The 10,257-nt window shown below is 34.3% G+C and overlaps 1 long non-coding RNA gene across 1 annotated transcript; it reads right to left on the reverse strand.

The window, feature by feature from the left end:
* Window positions 1–300: 300 nt before the first annotated feature.
* Window positions 301–639, reverse strand: LOC108361322 (uncharacterized). Its single transcript, XR_001847275.1, has 2 exons — window positions 498–639; window positions 301–355 (listed from the first exon to the last, which is right to left on the reverse strand). It is a non-coding gene; the product is annotated as an uncharacterized LOC108361322 (long non-coding RNA).
* Between the last annotated feature and the right edge of the window lie 9,618 nt (window positions 640–10,257).

Below are 10,257 nucleotides of genomic sequence, written 5' to 3' on the forward strand. Positions count from 1 at the left end.
GAGACATTTAGAATGTTTTTCAGATGTTTGAAGACGGTTGCCACCGGTTTAGTAGGTTCAACTCAAATTATTAAGTTGAATGTATTATCAAAAGACGGATATCAATTAAAATGGGGTTGAAAATGCTTTATATCTGCTTGATTCACCTTTTTTTTTGTTTTGTTGGATCCAGGCACTAAACAACTCTGCAGAAAACAGCACCCTGTCTAAACCTGCACGATTGTTGGGTTTCAAAGAGCGGATATCAATTAAAATGGGGTTGAAAATGCTTTATATCTGCTTGATTCACCTTTTTTTTTGTTTTGTTGGATCCAGGCACTAAACAACTCTGCAGAAAACAGCACCCTGTCTAAACCTGCACGATTGTTGGGTTTCAAAGAGCGGATATCAATTAAAATGGGGTTGAAAATGCTTTATATCTGCTTGATTCACCTTTTTTTTGTTTTGTTGGATCCAGCCACTAAACAACTCTGCAGAAAACAGCACCCTGTCTAAACCTGCACGATTGTTGGGTTTCAAAGAGCTCAGATGTTCATCTCTCAAGTCATCGCGGCCAAATTTTTAGTAACCGACTTCACAAAAAGGAGGAGGCTAACAGTTCGTCGCAATATTTTTTTGTATGTTAATTCTTTTTTCATCGGAAAGGTGGTACCTCAAGAGAGTCAAATACTAATTTTGTTTAGATCCGATAATTGGATCGTGAAGAAGTTAACGATAATCTAAAATTTTTGTATGAGAATTGAAGTCGGTTTTGTTTTTTGCTTAAAAATTATTTGTTTATTTACTTATTTTATTAATTTTCAAAAAAGTCAATAAACTAACAATGATTCTTACTGACTAAAACGCTAACCTAGACTTGAACATTTATACAGAAATAAAATTGAATTTACTAATTTAGAAAACACGTTCTTTGGTAAGGAAAAAGCAAGTTTAGTAATCGCAATTGGAGCATTCCTGGCATAGTTTGTAATGAGGTTTTTGATATAAAATGGATAAAACGAACGAAGAGTCCTCCTTAGTACAAGAAAACTGAATGGAAAGCAACAGTTAAGGGCAGTCAATTTCCCCGTTAATCACAACAAATACAAAAGAAAGAGATAGAATGGTCCTTCTGGCCTCAAGGGACTGTAGATTAAGTAAGAGGAGACGGAAATGGTAGGAAGGGATGGGATCTCAAAATTTAAAAGAACTAAGGGAAAATACCGCATACCTAATTCTTAGAAAGGTGGGCAGGGGCACAAAAAGTGTTTCATCGTCTCATCCTCTTCAAGGCAGGATGCGCAAACAGAGTTCTCATGTACACTTATTACAGTCAGGAGTTTGTGCCATAGTCAGCAGTCCAACAGTTATCTGGAGTGCCGTCTGCTTAGTGAGAGCAAAAAAACTAGATAGACCTTCCGATATTGAAGGCGACATGAGTTTTGCCCACCTGCAGTCATTCCTCGGCGAAGTATTCACCCAGTTTCTGATTGTGGCTTCGATAGCCGAGGTGGGGAGTGCTATAACTGGTTGCGGACCGAGGAATGCCTGGTCTGCGCCAACTCTAGCTTAATGGTCAGATCTCTCATTACTAGGTCCACGGCCGTGGGGATTGCAAATAGCTGAGCCTGGAAGACCGAAGCATACTCCCCAAGAAAAAAGTGAAGCGTATCCCCATTAACTTCGACACCAGATCCTCAGTTACTTGAAATATGTATCACAATAGGTAGGTTCAGAAGGCGCAGCAGTTGAGCGTAACCGTTGCTAAAAAAAAATCATTGATCGCAATGCATCTTCTGAACGGTTTGATACATTAGCTGCCAAATTCAATAACACACAACATGTTGTCTCAAATGATCAAAAAAATATTACGATCATCTAACACGCAACTGTTCAGTTGATCAGAAGTACAAAATAACCCGTTCAGAAAGTGCAAACGCAAAAGTTACTGAGCTGTTGCGCCTTCTGAACATGCCCAATGCCGAACGAATTACTTACAAAACAGTTTTAAGTGTGTTAATAGTATTGCCATCTGAAAAGTCGAATTTAGTAAACTTATACACTAGCTATACTTATGATATATTAAAATGGGAGTGTCAAACTAAAGAGTTTTAAGAAAGCTTTGGTTTGAAAGTACACATTTTTCAAAGCAAATCCGTTTTGATCAACCAACCCAAAGGTGCAAACACTTTTCGAACCAATCAAATTTATAACCTGGCTGACGTCCCTGACAATTTCTTAACAGTGCTACACTTTTTTCAAAATCCGCTGTTTAGAAAAATTTGCGTGGGTCATTTGACGTGGCCTAAAAGCGCAGTTAGTCAACGACGTAGCGTAAACGTAGGTTGACGTACGTAGCAGCATATCAAATTTACTGTTGATAGATAGAGAGAGAAGCAACGGCAACGTCACCGCCATGCGGTGGTGAGTTTTCGTTAACACGCAAATCACATAAAGCAGATCGTGTCTGCGTGAACCTACGTCTACGTTACGTCGTTGACTGTTTGGGCTTTAACTCTTCAACATATTTAAGCGATGTTTCCGTAAACGCAAATTCCGTAGTTGTCTACTTAATTTCTCTTTTTTGTTTTTGGTATCAACTGAAAGCGATCGGCCTCTAGATGGGCAAAAATGTGTTTTTAGCAGAGTTGCCACCTGTTAATAATATTACTACATTCAATCTTAATAAGCGATGGTATCGGTTCTGCACTGTCACTGGCAAACGAAAAGACTTAGCCCATAGATCTGTNGTTTTTAGCAGAGTTGCCACCTGTTAATAATATTACTACATTCAATCTTAGTAAGCGATGGTATCGGTTCTGCACTGTCACTGGCAAACGAAAAGACTTAGCCCATAGATCTGCAAAAATGTATTCTGTTTTGAGTAGGGTTGCCACCTGTTTAAAAATTATAAGACCTTCACCCTTTTTTCGATAACAAAGTGAGATACCAAATGAAAGGGCATGACAATCGCATGTAGAAAAAATGTATTTTTAGAGTAGAATTGCCACCTATTTAAAAATTACTCTTTTATCCTAACATAGTATAAACAAAGTCGAGATTTTTTGACCATGCTAATCTTGAAAACTACTGAACGGATTTGGACGAGATTTTGTTTAATATTATCTGTATCGACAGGAGTATTATATTTAATATTTAGAATTTCCACAGGGTTGCCGCCTGTCTAAAAACTTATAAGATCCCTTCGTTGAATTACAGAAAGTGAAATGTGCTTTGAATGTGCAATAAGCTTTAATTTTTTTGGTGGGGTTGCCAATTTTCTAAGAAATACTGCCTTACATATGTATGTATAATACGTGAAGTAATTTTTTATTAATAACATCAGATTTTTTCAGTTCATTGAATTATATAAAACGAGGATGTGCAATAAAGTTTTATCTTTTTTTAATATCTGAAGTTTCTGTCTGTCTAATCCCCGTTCGTTGCTTTAAAAATATAAGATGTTAAATGGAAGAGCTTGGCCTTAGGTGTGCAATAAGGCTTTATTTTTTAAATAGGGTTGCCACCTGCTTACTCCAAATGTATGTACTTATGTACATACTCAGCGCGTGGCGAAGCCTCGCGCATACGAGACCGGCTAGTTCTCATATAAAGAACGCAACATTTTCTCAGGGTTCAAGGCAACGCAAAGCAAGAGTTCCCATATAAAAGAGCAACACTTTTTTGAGAAAAGAAAACGCTATTAGACTCAGCATAAGTTCAAGCAATAAGGTCAACGAAACAAGCTCGTGTAGTATATGTATTTCCATAGGCACCTTAGAAGCTGTAATATTGAAAAAGTTAGTTACCTGAACCTCGTCAGTAACATCCACTATGTAACAGATTCATGGTTTAAGTATTCGTAAAATTAATTTGTTATATACACTAATGAAGCGGCCGATAATCTTCGACAGACTTGATCAAATACAGTAAGTATTTGAAATGGTCAAGTAACAGCACGGAGATGCTAAAATATGTCTAATCATAAAAATATGTATGTATATATGCAAGTTCATAATTTTCAAAAACTGCTGATTCATACTGGAATTTAGTTTTTCAACGACTTAAAACCCTATCGATATACGTATTTACATGAGAAGTTCACTGCCTCTTTCAATATCGAAAATCACCATTAATAAGCAATCATATCTACTAGTATTTACATAATTATTAGGCTGGGTCGATTTTGTATGGGGGGGAAATAAAAGGCATTTGACGATATTGTAATAGTAATATTATGTTGTCTTAGGCCTAAGCCAATTGTTATTGGCCACGAGACATTTATTTAAAGCTTATCTTTAATCTGAATTTTGAAAACGAAGCTTTAGCTTGTAATATCTATGGAATGCGATAGGTGTTTTAAAGTGGACGATACATCAAATTAAAGGCTATTTAATTTAGTAACTCACTTTCATATATAATTTTTCAATAAGACTACAAATTTTTCAGGTATTAAGATAAAACTTACAAACACCACAATTTTCCCTTATGAATTTTCAATTCTTCATTACTTCAGCAACCAAGTGAAAAATACAAAAAAAGTGGAAAAAGGTGGTGTGGGGAATGAAATCAAACATATACTGTCGAAGATTAGGAGTCGTTTGATAAGATAATAGTAGTTTCAAGCACATAAGTAAGTACATACATTAACATAATACAATTAGAGTGAGAAACGCCTATTTTAATTTCATTTATACAGTCTTGAAAATTGGAGCGGAATGGTTACCTTAGTCACTGAAGAAGCACATTTTTAGCGGTTTTTAAATTTGCTTTTATATGAAAGTAGGAGACGTGCAATAAGTGTTTAGGTACAAATATTTTAGTTAATTCCATTATGTGAAAAAGTGGCTGTAGGTAAATGCAATAGTCTTTAATATATCCTGGGAAATCCTTTTGAGGACTCTCCAATTCGACGATATTGACTTGCTTTCAGCTTGAATGAAAAAAAGTTACTCCCTAGCACACTTTTCTGTAATCCGGGTTTTTATTTAAAAGTCATTTATACAATTGAAGAGTAATTTTTGTAGAAGAAAAACTAGAGATCCATCTAAGTTTTCTAAGTTGTTTAACATAACTTTGGTAAATATTACTCGATGGGTACGTAATAATTACCAAATTGAAGGCGAGACTTATTGTCACTGATTTATGATAAGAATATGACGAAAATCGTTCAGATTATAAACACATTATTTTACAATATAAAAAAATGCTGAACAAAATTTTTTGTTTATTCCTATTGCAATTTTTATATTGTGTGCATAAACATAAGTAAACTAATTAGTGCTTCTAGAAGTTGTGCCTGTTCAGTGTTTCCATACTCATTTCCATAAACAAAAATTTTCCACGGTGATGGAAAATAATGGCTTTTCTATTAGAGCTATCGAAATCGTGCCTTAATTTGCAAAAATTCGCAAACTATAGCTTATATTAAAAAAAGATTAGAATATTTGGAACCAGCGACCTAAATGCACGCCAACAATATTAGAGCGGTTCTTTACATCTTTTGACAATAGGCTAGTGTAACTATCAAGAGGACAATTAAAACTTCGTTGAAAAAAGATAACTTTGAGATTAACGATAAGCTAAAGGACTGGGAGAAATGATATTTGACTTTTTATTTTGCGTTAACGGATTCATTATCTAATAATATGCACTAAACCTTTTTGCTGAACTCACAATTTTAAACAAGAATTGGTCTTATTCGACTAGTGTGCTGTGTGTCATTTGCAGTCGATGCGCGGGCTCTTACAATTAAAATAAAAGACAAATATTTTGCAGGCTTGTTGTTGACTTCATGATACAATATATTTTCACTATTACCAAGGGATTTGAGAAAAATTAGATTTTCGACCCGCCGTAATATATATGCTTTGCTGTTTTTGCGTAGTCTTATTATGCAAATAGATTGAAACAATAATCATTATAATAGATTCAAATGTGCTAACGTCACATGGGTTAATATAAGCAACTGAACTTTGGCCGTAGTCTATACATAATATGTATGTACATACATATGTATTTATATTAAAACTGTTTTGACCAAGCTGAAGTTAGAACTTTAGCTTTTTTAGCGGTACAGGGTGCCTTGAAATTTGATGTAATGAAAAACCGGCACGTTATAGCTCTGTTAAACATTTGGAATATTTTCGCGGTGTTTGAAAGGGGTAGTAGGCCACCTGTTTAAATAGTTAAACTCAATTTTGGCATTTTAATACCATGCGCGTTACTGTAAGGTTTAAAACTTGTTTTCAAAAATTAAAAATTGTATTTACTTTTATCAAATTCAATTAAAGTTTGTATCAGTTCTATTTTGGAAGCTCAATTTGCCTGTAAAATGCTTCGCAATGTGGAAATTTCNTGATACAATATATTTTCACTATTACCAAGGGATTTGAGAAAAATTAGATTTTCGACCCGCCGTAATATATATGCTTTGCTGTTTTTGCGTAGTCTTATTATGCAAATAGATTGAAACAATAATCATTATAATAGATTCAAACGTGTTATTTATGTGCTAACGTCACATGGGTTAATATAAGTAACTGAACTTTGGCCGTAGTCTATACATAATATGTATGTACATACATATGTATTTATATTAAAACTGTTTTGACCAAGCTGAAGTTAGAACTTTAGCTTTTTTAGCGGTACAGGGTGCCTTGAAATTTGATGTAATGAAAAACCGGCACGTTATAGCTCTGTTAAACATTTGGAATATTTTCGCGGTGTTTGAAAGGGGTAGTAGGCCACCTGTTTAAATAGTTAAACTCAATTTTGGCATTTTAATACCATGCGCGTTACTGTAAGGTTTAAAACTTGTTTTCAAAAATTAAAAATTGTATTTACTTTTATAAAATTCAATTAAAGTTTGTATCAGTTCTATTTTGGAAGCTCAATTTGCCTGTAAAATGCTTCGCAATGTGGAAATTTTTTACCTTCTTGATATCACTCCAATACACTCATTCGAAGATGAATAAATTCCACATTTTATCATAACTGGTCACGTCTTTTATGATTTCGTCGCTTTTAAATATCGAATTGAAAGTAAGAACTTGTTTATGGTTTTTGCAGTATGATTTTTGTAAAATGCTGTTTTGACTACAACTAACAAAGAGCTTTTAAAATTATAGCCTGAGCCCTTTTAGAGGAGATTTAAATATAAGTTTTAAGGAAGAATTAAATAAATTATTAAATCAATCTATTCAAGCTTTCTCAAAACGAAAAACTTATAATTTATGCGAAGTGCCTAAAATATAAGTTGAAATATTTTGTAATGGAAGAGACAGGGGTCATTCTCCAAATGGCTTATAACTACCTTTTGACAGTTCAGCTGACAAGTGTTTGGGCCCAAAAATGTTTTTCATCAGCAACTTACTTATGTAACAAATTCATGTCAAGATTAAAATGCTTTGCTGCTCTTACGTACGCATTTGCTAAATATGACTATAGCTATATAAGATTTGTTTTATGGAGTAGTATAAAATTGTTTAGAGGTTTCTATTTTGAATATTTTTGTTTAATGTTTTTTTTTACTTACACAGGCCTGCGAAATTTAACATTTTTTCTCCTTCCATTATTTAGGTTGTTTTTTATTGGTTACATGTATACATATTTGCATGAAAAGCCAAGAATTAATTATTTTAGAATTGATTTTTTCTGAAAACACCAACATTACATATTAGTTAAAAATACCCTTAAAGAGGCTAAGAAAATGAAAAAAACTTATGTAATTTCGATATTAACGCTAGTAAGAAAATTAATAAATTAATAAATTAATTAATTAATAATAAAATTGATTAATTAAATTTTTTCGGAAAGTTTACGTGATGGGAAAAAGAAAGCTCTGCAAAATTACGTCGAAAAAACATTTTTTCAAAGAAGTAAAATTTTTGAAAAAAATAAATAAAAACTATAACTGTTCTGAGACTACTGCACTANGTGATGGGAAAAAGAAAGCTCTGCAAAATTACGTCGAAAAAACATTTTTTTCAAAGAAGTAAAATTTTTGAAAAAAATAAATAAAAACTATAACTGTTCTGAGACTACTGCACTATTTTTTTTCAAAAATTTTACTTATCCAACTTTTTTAAGAAAAGTGTTTTTTTCGTAATTTTGCAGACCTTTGGTTTTCCTTTTCAGGAACTATAGAACTGTATTGTGGAACGATTTTCCGTCATCCCTTGTCAAATTTGGTTTGGAGATAAACCGGTTTCGGCGTTGTGCCATCTTCAATGTCATTTTTCGTTCTCTGAAGATGGCACAACGCCGAAACCGGTTTGTCTCCAAACCAAATTTGACAAGGGATGACGGAAAATCGTTCCAAAATACATCATACTCCTACCCTGTCGGAAACACAAACAACCAAAAAGAACTATAGAACTATTGAAAAGCTATTCAGAACAATGTTTTATTTGACTCATGTAATCTGGCATACCCAATTTTTGAAAAAAACTTTTTTTGTCAAAATATCCAGTTTTCTGTCCTTTTTTAGTCGTTTTGCGTCATAACGTATGCCAACTTTCCAGACATGTTCCTTAATCGCATTAAATGCTTTCAGTTATTCAAATTCTCATACTCAAATTCACAATTTTCCCCTAATATTTATTGGCATTCCTAGTATGTATACTAAACCAAATATTCTTATTTATGCGAGCACCAAGCTTTCATACTCGTTTGCATAATCAAATGTTTTCCATCGTGATGTAAAATATAAGTTTTCGAATTTATCAACCGGAAATTTGGCAAACTTCGCAATAATTCGGAAACAAGAACCAATCTGGTATATCCGAAATCAGCACCCAAATAATATACGAGTATAATCCAACAACCGATAACCTCAAATATTTATAACAAGGTAATTTGTAATTGTACTGAAATGTGAACAAAATGTAAAACAGAACAATAAAATTGTATTGTGTTATATAATCAAAAGTAAACAAGGAAAGAGGTATAATTTCGGGCGGAACCGAATTTTATATAAATACCCGGCGCAGGTTTCAACTTTCTCTAAATTACCTTTGCATGATAAGCCAGGGTGATTTTCCCGATTTCAAACGTTTTCGATAATATGCTGCAGGCGCATCGTTCGTGATACTGCGTAAGGTTGTAAATGACACCTTTGCATTTGGGCGGTGCTACGCCCAATTTCTAAAAGTCTATAAAAATCATATTTATTGTTAAGCNAGGAAAGAGGTATAATTTCGGGCGGAACCGAATTTTATATAAATACCCGGCGCAGGTTTCAACTTTCTCTAAATTACCTTTGCATGATAAGCCAGGGTGATTTTCCCGATTTCAAACGTTTTCGATAATATGCTGCAGGCGCATCGTTCGTGATACTGCGTAAGGTTGTTAATGACACTTTTGCATTTGGGCGGTGCTACGCCCAATTTCTAAAAGTCTATAAAAATCATATTTATTGTTAAGAGATTGTTGCAAGTATTAACTTTGAGTAAATTAGCGTCCTGAGTTATTGAAATATCGGAGTTTTCGCATTACTGAGATTTATCGTTATACGGGAAGCGGGTTTAATTTTACAGCCTAATTCTCTATCTGGAAACGAGCGATCGTCTCGTCCAAACAGCCGTTTGTCGTGTATTTGTACTACCTAACACGAATTCGCTACCCTGGCGATAGCTAGTCGATAACAGCTGATTGTTATGTGACGAAAACGTAACAAATGTGAATTCTCTTACACGAATACGACTTCAAATAAAGTAGAAAAGTGTCAAGTGAATAATTCAATTTTCCAAATGAAGGAGTCATGGTTTGCACCAGGATGTCTTGCGCCAACAAATGTAATTACCATATCGTCATCACATATCTGAAATCAGAATTGTATTGAAATAGTGGCATTAACAAGGCTATACGGGTTTTGCACTTACTGCCATTACATCGATGCTATAAAACCCCTTTCTATTGTAGTAAAGATGTCTGCAATTTGCATTCTTCTTCTTAATTGGCGCTGTAACCGCCTAAGCGATTTTGGCCGAGTCCAAAACAGCACGCCAGTCATTTCTCTTCTGTGCTAACTGACGCCAATTGAAAATGCCAAGTGAAGCCAAGTCCTTCTCCACCTGGTCTTTCCAACGCAGAGGAGGCCTTCCTCTTCCTCTGTTACCAGCATCGCGGCCCGCGTTGAATATTTTCAGAGCAGTTTCTGTCCATCCGAACGACATGGCCAAGCCAGCGGAGCCGCTGAATTTTAATTCGCTGCACTATGTCTATATCGTTGTAAAGCTCATACAGCTCATCGTTAAATCGTCTGCGATATTCGCC

The sequence above is a fragment of the Rhagoletis zephyria genome, unplaced genomic scaffold (assembly GCF_001687245.7).
Source record: "Rhagoletis zephyria isolate East Lansing unplaced genomic scaffold, Rhagoletis_zephyria_1.1 Rzeph_scaffold_00734, whole genome shotgun sequence".
Lineage (NCBI taxonomy): Eukaryota > Metazoa > Arthropoda > Insecta > Diptera > Tephritidae > Rhagoletis > Rhagoletis zephyria.